This window comes from Protopterus annectens, chromosome 7.part0 (assembly GCF_019279795.1).
Source record: "Protopterus annectens isolate FY-2018-M chromosome 7.part0, PAN1.0, whole genome shotgun sequence".
NCBI lineage: Eukaryota > Metazoa > Chordata > Ceratodontiformes > Protopteridae > Protopterus > Protopterus annectens.
In genome coordinates, this window is record NC_056739.1 from 1,737,858,849 (window position 1) to 1,737,875,608 (window position 16,760).

At 44.0% G+C, this 16,760-nt stretch overlaps 1 protein-coding gene across 3 annotated transcripts in view; it reads right to left on the bottom strand.

Moving 5' to 3' along the window:
- Positions 1-16,760, bottom strand: part of PRC1 (protein regulator of cytokinesis 1) — a 2,137,226-nt gene that overhangs the window by 961,679 nt on the left and 1,158,787 nt on the right. The gene's annotated exons all lie outside the window — the stretch shown is intronic.

Sequence of the window (16,760 nt, forward strand, 5' to 3'; positions counted from 1 at the left end):
TCCTGATCAGAAGAATCAGAAAGAAAATCAGTTCTAGGTCTCTTAGAGGGGGAAGGCTGGTTTCCCCTAATTAAGGTAATAAGGTCTTCAGCCATTCTAATCATTTGCTTTTGAGGCATATGGGCCTGAAAATGAAGTTTGGTCATCGGTTTTCTTTTAGGCCTTAGGAATTCGGTATTCTTAGCTTGAAACAAAGTCGTTGGTTTAATATGAAAATCAGTTAGCCTGAATACACCCTCAGAAGCCGGTGCCTGCACAGCGGCTCCGGACCCATCCAAAGTAGAGACATCCGCAGGTTCCATAGTTGAAGAAGCATCTCGTGGCATATTGGACTCCGAATGGGTCTCAGTAGAGGCCTGCGAATCTGTAGTAGCGGGTATCAGGGGCTGCGAAAGTGCCTCAATGAGAACCGTCAGACTGGCGACTAGCTTAACGGAAGTGTCGTTGGCAGTTTTGGACCTATGCCATCTGTCTCTGTCTTTATCCTTCCGATACTTTGGAAGATCGGTAGTCAGATGGCTTAACAAAGCCATTTCGGATAAGTATTTAGCTACAAAAATAGTCTGACGACAAATAGTTCGGGCGTTGAACAAGGCACAAAACCAACAGCGAGGGACATCGTGGTCTGGGCCTAAACAGGTGACGCAGTAAGAATGAAAATCTCTATGAGGTATTTGCTTTCCAGAGGCAAGACAATTCTTAATTTTTTCTGACATCGGTTAGAACAAGAAAAAAGTATCCCCAATGGGGTACGTCTCTTTTTGAAGACTTCAGGTCTGAAACTTGAAAACGAAAATTTCAGGAGTTGGCCAACTGGCACTTGCGAGCTGCTTCTGCTTTGGGCACCGCACGGCAAGAAAGACTGATGTAATGGTGTCGGCTGCATGTTTTATAGGCCTGATGACCTGACGTCAAGGAAGAAGCAACAGCATCCGACGCCGAAATCTAAAGACTCTGGTATTCAGGCCGGCTGAGGGCTACCTGCAGGCAGATAAACCAAATGTGTTGACTTTAACAGTGAAACACGAAGAATGTCAATAGAAGTGACAGGGCCTGGATCAGGATATCATCCTGAAAGGGGAATAGTTGGATCCCACGCATTCTGGCAAAGGCAATGACTGGGGCTAGGCAATTTGTGAATACTCTTGGGGCCGTAGAGAGACCAAATGGCAAAGTGTGCAGAACCCACTGAAAAATGGAGGAGTTTCCTGAAAAGGGGCTGGATAGGGATGTGCAAGTAGGCATCCCATATATTTAAGGATGACACCAAGAAGGCCTGAGGAAGGATTAGGGGAAGAAGAGTTGGAAGTGTGAGCATCCGAAAGAGGGGGACATGGAGGAAGGTGTTGAGATGGGACAAATCCAAGATTGGCCTCCAGGGACCTTCTTTCCTGGGAACCAGAACATCCTGTAGTAAAATCCCTTTCCTCTTAATTGAGGAGGTATCTCGAATTGTGCCTTGAGAGATAAGGTCCTGCAGAACTGGGGAAAAGAATGCCATTTGGTCTCTAAGGGGTTGTGGAATGCCTTTGAAAGTGGGTCTTGTCTCCCACACCATGAAATATCCTTGTTTTATAATTGAGAGGATCCAAGAGTACTGGGTAACCCGTTTCTAAGCTGGGTAGAACAGGAGAGATGCATGGAGAGAGGGGTGTCTGGATTTAAGGGCTGGTAGTCATAGACTACCAGGCTTGGCCTGAAAAGGCTGTTTTGGAACAGGGGTAGGAGTAGACCTACAGGAGGATTATTTCCTGGAATAATTTTTTCCCTTTGGATGGCAGGTGTCTGGAAGGCCTTATCACAAAAGTAGTTTTGCCTGGATAGTTCCTTTGAAAGCAAGGAACCAGGGAGACAAAAATGTGTCTGAGCTCCTGGAGCTCCTTACCCTTCTCCTGAAGGGCCTTAAGTTCAGCACCTGCTAAACCTAAAAAGAAGTTATGTACTCACCATAACATTCCATATTGGTAGTCCATCTCACCCTTCATTTTTACATATGGGTTCGAAGCCAATCCTCGGCTCCGACTCGGCCGATTTACAAGCTGGAAGACTTCTGGTTGGCTCGTGGCTAAGCAGGTGTCCCATGGTGCACCAGTACAATCCCCAGATCTTTGGGTAAACAAGCTTTACGTAAAGGGATGAATTTAAACCCCTTTGAAAACAATTCAAAATGTGTAACAGTCAGTTCCAAATTAGTGTAATTGAAAATATTATAACCCTTACAATGAAAAGTATGTCCATATTGGACAATAGATGAATCGTTGTTAACATTCATCTCTGGTTCCATCTTGTTGATATAAAATGTTTTTAAGGAAAATTAATTTGGCACTAATTTTTCAAGGAAATAAACAGGGCCTTTTAGATAGTCACCCCCTAAAGAAAAAAAGCATCTTTAATCCACCATTGCACCCACAGTTGAAAAATCTTGAATGTGTTATGGAAAGGGAAGTTAGAAACACTATAAATCAATACAGGATTTTTTCCAACTTATCCTGTGAAGAGAGGAAGGTGTTTAATGAATTGAGGAATAATAATTGATATCAGGATTATGCACCCAGATAAAGGTGGTGGGACCGTGTTGATGGACCACATTATTTATGAGTCTAAAATGAAAGATTTGTTACAAGACAGTAACAAATATTCTAGGGCCTCGATCAACGAAGTCAATATATCCAACTCAAAAATTAGTTTATTGTTGAATGATCTACTTTTGGAAGGTTCCATTGACCAGGCGAGTTTTAATTTTTTGCTCAATAAGCACCCTGGAGTTCCTTCAGTATTTGGCATACCAAAGGTACATAAAGACCAGAGTGACCCACCCCTAAGAGTTATTGTTTCTTCCGAAGGTTCTGTCACTACACCCCTTGCAAAATACGTAGATGAAAAACTTAAACATCTTTCTAACCAGGGTGTAGGGTGTTACTTCACTGAAGGACTCTTGGGATTTTCTTCGAAGTGTTGAGAACAATCTATACTCTCCAGAACTAGTGTTTGTTATGTTGGATGTGGTAGACCTATTTGGTTGTATTCCACACGATATAGGCCTTCAATGGTTGGAAGATGATATGAGAGACAGTAGGCTTTTTACTCAAGATGTTTTCAACAACTGTTTACTGTTCATGGAAACCATAACAACTACATGTTCTTTCAGGGGGAATTTTTTAGACAAACTAGGGGAGTTGCCATGGGTGCCAAATGTGCACCGACCTATGCGAACATTATTTTATCTAGGTGGGAACAACTTTACGTCCTTGAAAGCCCTTTTGCACAATATTGGTGCTTATACAAAAGGTTCTTGGATGACATAATTATCTTTTGGAAAGGAACCTTTGAAAACTTTACGGAATTTTTGGAGTATATTAAAAGTACCACTACATTTTTGGATTTTACCTATGATTATAATCCCAGTCAGTTAACATATTTGGATGTTACTCTTATTAAACTTAATACTGGCTTCTCATCAAATATTTTTCGTAAGGCAACCTTTTCTAATTCATATTTGCATTTTAGAAGTGCTCACCCATTCTTCCAAAAGAAAAATTTAGTTAAAGGACAGTTAGTCCGTATTAGTAGAATGACATCTAGTGACAATGATTTTTTGGAAGAAAGCAATACTATTTTAGACATGTTTAGGGAAAGAGGATATCCTGAAAGCTTATTACAACAGATGCTAAAAGCAGTTGTTGAACACAGATGTGACCGATTTTTTCCTATTTTAGGACAAACTATGACCTATTGTACTCAGCCAGGTTCATCTGATAACATTACCAACAACTTTAATGAAGCATTTGTTTTTGATTATTCTGGCGATGCAGGTGTCATTAGGGAGGTTGTTACAAGGGAATGGAATAAGTTTATTGAATTCTCCGATTTGGAGATTCTTAAGAAGAAACAACCACTAAAATTTATTTTTAGGAAAGATAATAATTTCAAACAACTATTTGAGTTTAATGGACCTAATAAACCAAATGGTTCATTAAAAAGGTTTGGAACCTTTAAATGTGAATTTTGTGCACAATGCCCCTATGTTGCTAATCAAACACATTGTCATTCCCTCAAGGGACAAAAATTTTGGTAGTAACACCTTTTCTAATTGCAACACCCAAGGTGTTGTTTACATTGCTACTTGTAATGTTTGTGGTGCATTTTATGTTGGAAAGACCAAAAGGAAGTTGAGAAATCGTATTTATGAACATATATATGAAATAACTAGACAAAATAACAAAAATGCACTATATAGGCACTCTTTAAAATGCACACAAGCTACCTTTAGTTTTTTTGTCCTGGAAATTGTCCCAAAAGAAATCAGGGGTGGTACGTGGGAGGCAAAATTACAATATAAAGAATTATTGTGGCAAATAATTTTGGATTCCACTATATTTCCAGGACTTAATGATATGCTTTCTATTTCCTCTGTGTTGAAACTTAGAGCTGCCAAGCTTTGAAATTTTGTAAATTTTGCAAACTTACCACAAGAGTGCACTATTGGATAACACTCAACACATATATTTTTTAGTATGAACTAAAATATGTTTTAATTAAAGTACAAATGGTATTTAAAGTATATTTCATTGTATTTTATTGTATATATTTATATACTTTAATATCAAAAAATGTTTTTATCGTATTTATTATAAATAAGTTAAATAAATATATGAATTGTGTTGGTTTATTAAGGAATGCATTTTCACTGTTTAATTAGATTAATTAACATTGGAGAAGATTTCATTGGTTAATTAATTTATTTTGAACTGGTGCTGGTGATATATAAGGCATTATATGAACAAAGATCTGTGTTTTGATTTCTGAAGACTTGTATGTACTGAGTCGAAAACGTACGCATTGTTGTGGCGTTATTTTGTGCTTGGGACTACATCAGCTGTTACTACTTTGCACTCGCTTTGAATAAAGGAGTACTTTTTTAAACATTTTGGCTTTACCCTTCATTTGGATTTCCAGGGCAGGCAAATCTTTTCACTTTAGAAACTGGTAAGCCCAATATAGAGTCAGAAAAGGAAATGAACAATTGATCTGATTTCCTAAAAGCCTAAGTCCACTGTAGATAAAAACGTAGTTGTCTACGAATGTCTAGCTGAGGAAAACAGTATTCAGTTGCATTACAGTGGTTAGGGAAGAAAACTGGGAGTTCTATTGATTGGCTTAAATTAACATTAGAACAAACTTTGGGGACAAAGGAGGGATTAGTATGTAATGACACCCTGTCTTTGTGAAAAATCAAATACGGTGATTTAATAGACAAAGCCTGTAGCTCCAATACCAGTCTAGCTGATGTGATAGCTACCAAAAAAAAAAGGTCATCCAAGACAAAATTTTTAGAGATGAGTGGGAAGGTTCAAAGGGTGGAGAAATCAATTTAGACAACACAAAATTTAAATCCCAAGAAGCCACTGGTTCTTGCAGAGGTGGTCTTAATAGAGTGGCCCCTTTCAAAAAGGTATTGCTAGCTTATGAGACAATAAATTGGTATCTGGAAAACCTAAGTGAAAATGAGAAATTGCCGCCAATTGGACTCTAATAGTGGCAGCGGCAGATCCTTGTTGAAAAAGCTCAGAAAGAAAATCCAGAATCACCAGAATAGAAGCAGTGTATGGATCTACATTCATTCTCTGTGCCCAAGTAGAAAATCTTTTCCATTTACTGCCATACAGCCTCCTAGCTGAAGGTTTATGGGAGGACATAAGAATATGGGACACTAAAGATGATACATCATGAAGCCTGACTATGGATGGAACTGGAGCAGCCTCGCTGTCAATTTGTGGGTGGGGATTGAGGGGTGTGGCAAACCCGACATGCGAGTCAATAGATCTGGAGCTGGGTCCAGAATCCAAGGATCGTCCAGGAGGAGAGGCTCAAGGAAAGGGAACCAGACCTGACGAGACCATGAGGATCAGCTTGCTTCTCAGCCGACTGGCTTTCTGAATCACTTTGTAAATGAGAGGGATTGGAGGAAAAGCATACAGAAGTCCCATGGGTCAATCGTGAGCCAGAGCGTCTCTGGGAGCCTCCCCCGGAGGGGGAATGAGGGAAAAATAGCTGCAGCATTTGGTATTGACTGGGCTGGCAAAAAGATTGCAGCAAGGCTGTCCCCATTTCTGGAAAATCTGATCCACTGTTTCCCGTTTCAGAGACCACTCGTGAGGCATTAGGATTGCCCGGCTGAGCTTGTTGGCTATTACGTTGGTCGTCCCTGGAATGTGCGTTGCAACCAGAAAGTGCTGGGAAGAATTCGCCCATTCCCAAACTCGCATGGCCTCTTGACAGAGTGGGTAAGATCTGGTACCACCCCGTTTGTTGCTATACCAAACCACCGACATGTTGTATGATTGTATCGCAATTGTCCTTAGAGGAAGAAGGTCTTGAAGTGCTTGCAACGCTAGAAGCACCACCCTCATCTCCAAAACACTGATATGCAGATGAGCCTCGTGTTCTTGCCATGTGCCTTGGACAGCCCTGCCGAGATAATGCCCCCCACCTGATCTGGGAGGCATCCATGGTCACAGTGGAAACTGGTTGGGCTGGAACAAAGGGGGTGCCGGTGATCAGTTGAATGGGATCTATCCACCAACGAAGGTCCTTCTTGCATGATTCCGTCAGCAGTCTCAGTGGGAGAAATTGGAAGGACCACTGGGAAAACAGAAGCCACTGGAGAATTCTCATGTGCATCCTGGCTAATGGTACCAATAGAATTGTGGAAGCCATAGTCCCGAGGAGCTGAAGTACCCACTTCGCTTTGACTTTTTGCAACGGGAGAAAACGTTAAACTTGGGAGATTAAGTTCTGTGCCCTTTCGGCAGGGAGACAAGCTGTCATGTTCACTGTGTCTACCGCTGCGCCTATAAAAATCACAGATTGAGAGGGCAATAATGCAAAACTTTTTCAATTTATGGAGATCCCTAACTGAGCACAAAGTTGAATCGTGGTGTCCCTGTTTTGGATGAGTATATGTCGGGTGGGGGCGGTCAGGAGCCAGTCATCCAAATACAGAAACACCTGGAATCCCTGGCATGACAGGTAAGCTGTCACTACTGCCATGCATTTGGTGAACACCCTGGGGGCTGTGGTGAGACCAAAGGGCAGAGCGCGAAATTGATGGTGACTGGCTCCCAGCCGGAAGCGTAGATGGCTTCTGGACGCCTTGTCCATTTTTATGTGGTAATAGGTGTCCTGAAGATCCAGAGAGCACATCCAAAAGTCTTTCCCTAACAATGGGAGTATAGACTCCTTTTGCGAGCAACTTGTTTATCTCCACAGTTGCCTGATCCCTGTGATTGGGTGGTACATCTGGGATCCTTTTGGGAACAAATGGTGATAGGGAAAAGGGTATGATATAGCCTCTGGTAACAACTCTTTGTACCCACTTGTCTTGGGTGATATTTAGCCAGGCTTCTTGGCACAAAGAAATGCGACCCCCGACCGGCCTCACAGAAGCGCAGTCAGGCTCCACATCAGGGGCGCTGATAAGGCCGTCCTCGAAAGAAATCACGGCCTCGTTGGTATTGTGGACCGCCCCTGCCTCTAGGGAGACGTCTGCCGTTTCCACCTCCTCTCCCTCTGAAGGAGGATTCACCCTGTGTGTCAGGAAAGACCATCTGGGACTTCTTGACCCACATTTTACCGCCCCTTTGACCCTTGGGGTATGGTCTGGAAGGGACAGTAAAACGCACTCCCACGGCAGAAAGCGTCTTTCCTTCTTGCTCACACAGAGTGAGTGTATCCTTCACCTTGGAACCAAACAATGAGGACCCATCAAACGGGGCGTTGGTGAAAGTAGACGAACGGTTCCGCAAAATTACATAAGCGCATCCAGGAGTGGCGCCTCAAGGCAACTCCAGAATCCGCTGCTCTACTCGCTCCATCCGCAGCATAAGATACAAGTCGCATGGAGGAATTAACCACAGAATTTAAGGTGGACAACTGAGTAGAAATTTTGTCAGGAACTCCCTCAGTACACGCATCTTGTATGGAATCTCCTAACTCCTTGAGGAGATCCCTATGCAACCACGAAGTGCATAAGATAGTTCAACGATCGAAGGGTAAAGGCCGCTGAACTAAAAATATGCTTCCCAAATCTGTCCATCTGCTGAGACTCCTTGTTTGGCGGATGAACAGATTACGTCTCCGCTAACTTCTTTGTGGCTGCCGCTACCACCATGGCATTTATGGGAACACCCTTGGACAAGAACTCTTTACCAGGAGGGGCAGACAAGAACTTATTTGGTCTCCTGGGGACTGGCTCCAGTGTCAGGAGTATCCCACACCTTTCGACAAACTAGATCCATTAGTTCATCAAAAGGTGGAGACACCCAAGAGGCAGAAGGTTGAGACCCGAAAGCCTTCAGGTACACAGACTCCTCATCAGAAGGGTTAATAGCAGGCCAGTGGCACCTCTTCCTAAGGATCTCTAAAATGTCCACAAAGGAGACATCATCAGTGGACAACTTGGGGGACCCTTTCGACTCCTCGAGTCGAGTGTCCGATGTCAAAGACTCATCCTGGGAGTCAATATGTTTCTTCTTACATAACCTCTTCCGGGAAGACTCCTTGGAAGGATATTCCAGGGAAGCCTCGGAAGAGTGGGTGCCACCAGCTGATGGCTCCTGAGGCTGCGGGTCTCTGCTGACTCCAGAGAGTAGGGGCTGAGACTGAAGTGGGTGCTCTCGGGAGAAGAGTGCTGGTGCCAGTGGTAGGGGCTGGAGAATGAGACAGCACGCTCATCATCTCAAACGCCAACCTCTCCAGCTCCGAAGAGATGCGGGTCGGCGCCGGAGCCAGAGCTGTCTGCTCCGAGATAGTGTCTGAGCTCACCCTGGCAGAAGCACCAAGAGGAAGGCTCTGAACTGAAGATAGATTCCAACCCTCCCTGTCTGTGCAGACAGGAGAGCTTTAGCCCCTAGACACGACGGACGGCACAGTGTGTCGGAGCCGAACCCGGCTCCAAGGCAGCAACAAGGTGAGTTGGAGACGGCATTTCCTCCGTTAGCACCAAGCACACCGGCTCCAAAAGGCCAGTATGGCTGAGAAGAGGAATAGCAGACAAGGCCAAAGCTGGACCAAGTGGCTCCGGAGCTGACTGGGTCTGAACCAACAATAATTTTGGCAAGGCAGACTACTTCAGGAGTCTCAGCACTACCCTCTCCACACATCATCTTCTGAAAGGGTCCTGGAAGACATAGTTGGGGATCTTGACCTGGGGGGCACTGGAGACTTAATTGCTACGGAAACCAGAAGGGAGCTTACAGACCGTCTCTGAGTAGCAGAGTCAACTGCTGTATCAATTGTTTCAGAGATCGGTTCCGAAACCACTATAACCGACTGACACCACCATGATGCTCTCCTTTGGCTCCAAAGGCTGAGGAGTTGAGGAGGCAGATTTGGACTGTTTTGACAGTTTAGGAGGTGGCTCCGAGACACCAGCCGGTGCTGGAGAAGGCCTTTTTGAGGATTTTGATTTCCCAGACTTGGAGGAAGCCAAAGAACTGGACAGTGCCTCCTCAAAGCATGGCTTCAATAGATCCTTGAGTATGAGTTTGTTCTTCCTCTCCTGTAACACTTTAGGAGAGAAAGCATGGCAGAACAAACATGACTCCTGTAAGTGGATGGCCCCCTAGGCAGAAGACACAGCATTTCATACACTTTTTGAACCCCGAGGGTATATGCTTCTTACTTTCCTTAGACATATTACACACACACACACACACACACACACACACACACACACACACACACACACAGTCCAGAGAGAGAAAAGGAAAGGAGGACTATGACACAATAACTTTCTAGTCTTAAGAAAAAAACAGGTAATATACTTGCAATCCTAATAACTTCACAAGCGGATCACCGCCAAAAACAAACAATGTCAAAATAGCAGAACCAACTGCTAACGGTGATTAAAAAAGGTCAGAATAACAACAGACAAGACAACAGGAGCCCCTGTTGACTAAGAGCGGAAAACCACCACAAACTCTACCTAATAAATCAAAAAAAATGTGCAACAACGTCTAAAACTAACTGGCACACAGGATGCCAACAAACAACTAGAAAACTAAGTTGCACTCAAAAAAGGCAAGCACAGCAACTGCCTGATACATAAGTATACAATAATAAAGCACTGAACACGATACAATATGAAGAATTTTGAAAAACTTAGCCAGAACCAAGAGAAGCACAACCGAACTCGTCGACACAGCAAACGAGATCTGGGGATTGTACTGGTGCACCATGGGATACCTGCTTAGCCACGAGCCAAAGTCTTCCAGCTTGTAAATCGTCCGAGTCGGAGCCGAGGATTGGCTCCAAACCCATATGTAAAAATGAAGGTGAGATCAGACTACCTAACATCAAAGCTTTGCTGTCCAAGGGATCATCCATTAGTTTGGACTTGATATCATCAGGGAAAAGCTACAGCCCAAGCCAGAAATATCTGCTGATGACAGAACCTGAGGCTGCAGCTCTAGATGAGGCCTCTACTGCATCATAACTACACTTAAATGAGTGTTTACTTACTAGAGTGCAGGAATTTAAGACGCTAAAGATTTTGGCCTTGACCGGGGAATCAGGGAGGTAACCCAATTGCTTAACAGCTTCAGATAGAAGGGCCAATGAGTAATTGGTCATGTGAGTCTGGTAATTAATAGCTCAAACTGCTAAAATGGGAGACGTGTAAACGTTTTTGCCTAGGCACTCCATTAATCTGTTCTCCTTGTCAGAGGGAAGGAGGGAGGTGGATGGGAGAAATTTGGAGGGTTTATCTTATAGCTGCATGGAATCAGGAATACCAGACGAGATGAAATCATCCTCCTCAAGGAAGAGTAAACCTGTCTGGTGGACATCTACAATAAATGAACTTGAAAAAAGGATAAAAATTGCTGTTCAAGACCAAGAAGGAGCAGCTGCCTAATTGGAAGCCATCTCTCCTTAGCCTGAACAAGCAAATAAGAGCACTAATGAAATCCTCCAAAGCAAACTTCAAAGTCCAAACTGGCCACATCTACTAAAGACAGTCATAAGACCTTCTTTACATATGTCCGCAATCTCAAGGGGAAGCACTCAGATCTGCTCAGAACTGGCCGTCAAGGATAGCACATATGCAAACACTGTAGATATAGCCAACCTGCTTGCAGACAGGTTCAGTGAAAACATCACTCGTCCGCCCCCTGTCAGTAAAACAGGACATGCCCATTACCTGCCCCCCTCCCCTTATCTCTAGGGAGCAAGTCATCACGGTCCTCCCAAAGCAAAAAATACAACCTCCATGGGACCCAATAACATCCTAGACTGCATCCCACATGATTTTCATGAGGTCCAGACAGGCTGTGTGGACCGCCTTACCCTCGTCTACGGTACTGGAAACTGATGCAAAGAAGTCAATCCGGTTCAGGAGACATGATCGGCCCTTTGTGAACCCAAACTGGGTTGGGTCCAGTGTTTGAAGGTTGCCAATGTCTTTGTTTATAAGTTCCATGATAATAAGTTACATGGCCTTGCAGATCAGGCTTGTCAGACTGATGGGACGGTAGTTCCCAGGATTCAAGGTGGATCCCCCCCTTGTGGAATGGGATAACTGTAGTTGTGCACCACTCAGTGAGCACGAAGCCTGCGGTGAGGCAATGATTAGGTGTGCATGTGTGTCTATATACATGTATATAAAAACATACAATATAGAAACACACAAGTATCAATCTGATAAAACATGACAAAAATACACTATTAATATCCCAACACTACACTGTCAAAATTTTTGAAAAGGAGAAGGAAAGTTTTCACTTATCGTGAAGAATGATGGCGCTCTCAGTACACACATCTGGATTATTCAAGCAGCAAATCTGAGCTACAGATACAAAGTTTGGAAAATTTTTGGAAAAGGAAAGTTTTCACTTATCGTGAAGAATGATGGTGCTCTCAGTACACACATCTGGATTATTCAAGCAGCAAATCTGAGCTACAGATACAAAGTCTGGAAAATGCAGCCAAAGTTGGATCTAAAACCTATCAGTTGAGGAGAGGAATGGACACGAGACATCACATTACTACATTTCTAGCCAAAAGTGAATTAAAAATCTCATTTTTAACACCTGGGAAACTCTGAGAATGCAGCCATGCAAACCTCAAAACAGTACCAGTGGCCATAGCCCAGGAAGAAGTATCAGAGTTATACACAGACTGTAAACCATGAGTGACCTGTACAATAGAAGAAACTAAATTATTTAAAGCAGATTTTTCCTCTCAAGAAGAAACTGCAGATAAAACATTCTCATACTTTCACAATTAGTCAGAACAAATATACGAGCCTGACTATTCAAAATTCTAAAACTCAAGATGCAGAAGCATACACTTTTTCCCTTACTTAACAATAATTTTCCCATCCTTGTCAGAAAAAGTAGGTTTGTAATTAACTTAACTGCTTAGCAGTATTGAGATCAACTAAAGCTACAGCTGCTGCATCAGGTTTGGAAATAGTTTATAAAAATTTAAGACAGAGGAACTTTCTGTCTGCCTTTTTAGGGGCTGCTGGCTGCCTCTCAGGAGAATTGTAGGTAGTAACACACAAATCCTCTACAGCAGACAGAAGAGGTTCTGGAAAATCTTTCTGCAACAACTCTTTTTTCTGAGGGACTGAGAAAAAGAAGTTATGTCTTACCATAACTTTCCATCTGTATTGTTGATCCTCGTTCAGTCATTACGCATGGGTATCGGTTCTGACCTCGGAACGAGCCGGCCATCTTCCAAGCTCGCGTCAGCTACAAACTCTCAAGCTAAAACTCTTACCCAGAATTACGTTCTCCCTGTTACCTCAGACTGAGTTTGCAAGTCAAAAGAAGGTAGAGGCTACCCTCTGGTCAAATGACCTAATAGAACCGGATGAGATCCACTAGAAGCCACAGGAGGGACGGTCGTAATGACTGAAATGAGGATCAACAATACAGATGGAATGTCATGATAAGACATAACTTCTTTATCTGATATTGTTAATCCTCGTTCATTCCTTACGTATGGGACAGAGTCCCCAGCTACCTTAATTCCAGGGAGGCTCTCATGCAAGGACATTCCTGAGCACCATAGAACCAAAAGGTGCTCTTAACCTGGTGGCCAAATCCAATTTGTAATGATTGATGAAGGTATGAGGGGTAGCCCAAGTTGCAGCTGCACAAACTTCATGTAAAGAAGCTCTGGCATGGAAGGCAGCAGAAGTTACCACCAACCTTGTAGAATGAGCCTTTATGGTAGTAGGTAATGGAATATTACGTTGTCTATAAATGAAGGTCACACAGTCTTTCAACCATTTAGCCAATGTGACCTTAGCAGCACCACATCTTAATCTAGGTCCAGAAAAGGCCAAAAATAACTGGTCTGATTTACGAGAGGCCTTAATCCTGTTCAAGTAGAAGCGAATTTGCCTGTGAATATCTAGGGTATGTATGTAATACTCTCCTTTGTTTGAATGATTGGGGAAGAAACCTGGCAATTCAAGGGTTTGATTAATGGACATTTCAGAGATCACTTTTGGCAGAAAGGAAGGATTAGTTCTCAATGACACTATCTCTATGAAAAATCAAATATGGACTCTTGATACATAAGGCTTGAAGCTCAGAAATACGTCTGGCAGAAGTAATGGTGACCAAAAACAAGGTTTTCCATGACAGTATTTGAGGTTGCAAGAAGAAGCTGGTTCGAAAGGTGGCATTGTCAAAGCTTGTAGAACTAATGACAGGTCCCATGGTTGAAGTAGGTTCTCTAAAAGGGGGTTTTAGATGATTCACACCTTTTATGAAAGTCTTGCATAATTTGTGTGACATAAAAGGGGAGTCTTGGACACCATCATGGAAATTAGATATTGCAGCCAAATGAACTCTAATGGTAGAGGCCGATGGACCGGATTGAAAAAGAGTAGCTAGATACTCTAGTACTATCGACACTGGTGCTGAAAGGATCTACCTGCTTTTCTTTCAGTCAAAAAGTAAATTTTTTCCACTTGCTTAGATAAGTAATTCTGGTGAAAACTTGAGATGCAATAAGAATGTCGCAATCAAGAGAATTGAAGGAGCCAAGCTGTGAACATCAGGCTGTCCAAGTTGGGGTGAATCAGATTCTGCGGATGGGACAATCCACGGTTGATCTAGCAGGTGAGGCCAAAGGAAGGGGAACCAAATCTGACAAGACCAATATGGCGCTATGAGGATCACTTTGCTCTTCAACCGGCAGGCTTTCTTCAGAAACTGCGTAATGAAGGGGAGAAGTGGAAATGCATAAAGTAGACCCAAGGGCCAATCGTGGACTAGAGCATCCCTGGGTGACTGCCCCGGAGGGGGAATCAGGGCAAAATAGTTGCTGCATTTGTAGTTGGTCGGGGAAACAAAGAGGTCGCAGCAAGGAAGACCCCAGCGGTTGAAAATCTCCACCACTATCACGGGATTCATGGACCACTTGTGAGGTTGTAGAATACACCTGCTGAGTCTGTCTGCTATCACGTTGTATCCTGTGGAAATGTGCGTTGCTAGAAGAAAACGGTTGGTAGCCATCGCCCATTGCCATATCCTCATAGCCTCTCAACAGAGTGGGTATGATTTGGTTCCGCCCTGTTTGTTGATGTACCAGACCACCGCCGTGTTGTCTGACTGTACCTCACTAGTCCCAGACTATTAGGGATGGAATGCTTGCAACGCCAGAAGCACCGCCCTCAGCTCATGGGCCTCCACTTCGAACAAAGTACCTTGGACTGTCTGTGCCTGACATAGCCCCACCCCCACCCCATCAGGAAGGCGTCTTTGGTCACTGTAGCCTTGGGTTGCTGGGGGGGGAGAAGGGGCGAGACCATTTTGATGGGTTGTGGGTCATCCACCAATTTAAATCCTGTTTGCACCTGTGAGTTACCCGAATCTTGGCTGAAAGAGGGTACTGAAAGGGACGTCACTGGTGAGCAGTAGCCACTGTAGAAGCCTCATGTGAAACCTGGCCAGGGGGACAATGGTGATGGAGGCTGCCATGGAACCCAACAACTGTAGAACAGAATGAGCTGTGGATTTCTCCCTTGAAAGGATTGAGATCAGTTGTTGCTTTACCCTTAGAATTCTGTGCTCTGGAATGGATGCTCTGCAATCCTTAGTATTCAAGATGACCCCTATGAATTCTGTGGGCTGAGATGGGGTAAGATTGGATTTTTGCCAGTTTATGGTTATGCCTAGCCTTTCTGCAGAAAGGAGAGAGTATGCCAGGGCTTCTTCCAATAGATGTCTGGTGGGGGTGGAGATGAGCCAGTCTAGGTATGGAAACACCTGGAATCCTCGTAGTCGCAAGTGAGCTGTGACAACTGCCATGCACTTTGTGAACACACTGGGGGCTGTAGAGAGTGTGAAGGGCTGTACTCTGAACTGGTAGTGACTGGCTCCTGCACGGAAGCGAAGGAATCTTCTTGATGGCCTGTCCACTTTTATGTGGTAGTACACATCTTGAAGATCTATAGAGCACATCCAATTGTCTTTTTCCAAAAGCGGAAGGATAGACTGTATTGTGACCATCCGGAATTTTTGTACTCTTACAACTTGTTCAATATGCTGAGATCCAAAATAGTCCCCGGTTTTCTTTGGTACCAAAAATAGTCTTGAGTAAAGTCCGGATCCTATCTGGTCTGGAGGGATTATTTGGATGACTCTTTTCTTAGCAGCTTTGATTATCTCTAATGCTGCTTCTTCCCTTTGACTTGGTGGAATGTCGGGTAAGTTTGTTGGGGGAGCGGGACAAAGATCGAAGGGAATATGATAATCTCTGGCCATTATCCTTTGTACCCAAGAATCGGTGGTGATGGTTAGCCAGGCAGAAGGGTACAAAGAAAAACGACCCCCAACCACTTCCAGAGGAAAGCAGTTGGGCCGCTCTTCAGGAGCGCTGGTAGGATTGGCCAGAGAAAGAGTCCCTGGAACCCTGTTTATGCGGACCCTCTTTGCCCTGAAAAGGGCATCTTCCCTGTGAGTTTCCCCCTCTGCCTTTAGGGGAGAACTCGGCCTGTGTGTCACGGAAAGGACCCTGAGACTTTTTGTACCATATATTCCACCTCTTTTGGTTTCTGGAGAAAGCCCGTTGAAGGGAAGAATAATTAGCACCCATGGCAGAAAGGGTCTTACCATCCTGTTCACATCTGGCCAGTGTGCTTTTAACATTGGGTCCAAACAATGAAGAGGTTTTGATGGGAGCGTTGAGAAAGGAAGTCTTGAAAGGTTATATGAAATTACACAAGCGCACCCAGGCGTGTCGTCTCAGAACAATGCCTGAACTCGCCGCTCTAGCTGCTCCTTCTGATGTGTGAGATATCAGGCGCATGGAGGAGTTCGATATTGATTCAATGGTGGCTAGCTGAGAGGTCACTTTGTCACGGACCTCATCAGACACAGCTCCAGCCAAAGTTTCAGAGAGCTCAGAAATTAAATTGTTTTGAAGCCTGGTAAAGTATGCCATATAGTTCAGGGACCTGATTGCAAAGGTCGCTGATGCTGAAGTACACTTCCCTATTCTGTCCAGGCCCGAGATTCTTTGTTGGGCAGATGGACACAGTCTGGCTTTCTTCTTCCGCCAGGTCCTTTTTAGTTGTGGCCGCCACCTCCAAAGCATCTACAGGAAGACCTTTGGACCAATAGAGGTCAAGTAGCTGAAGGGGACAAAATTTTATCTGGCCTCCAGGGAATGGCCTCAATGGTGTCAGCAGCCTTCCACGCATGCTGCACGACAAGCCGGACCAGTACGTTGGCAGATGG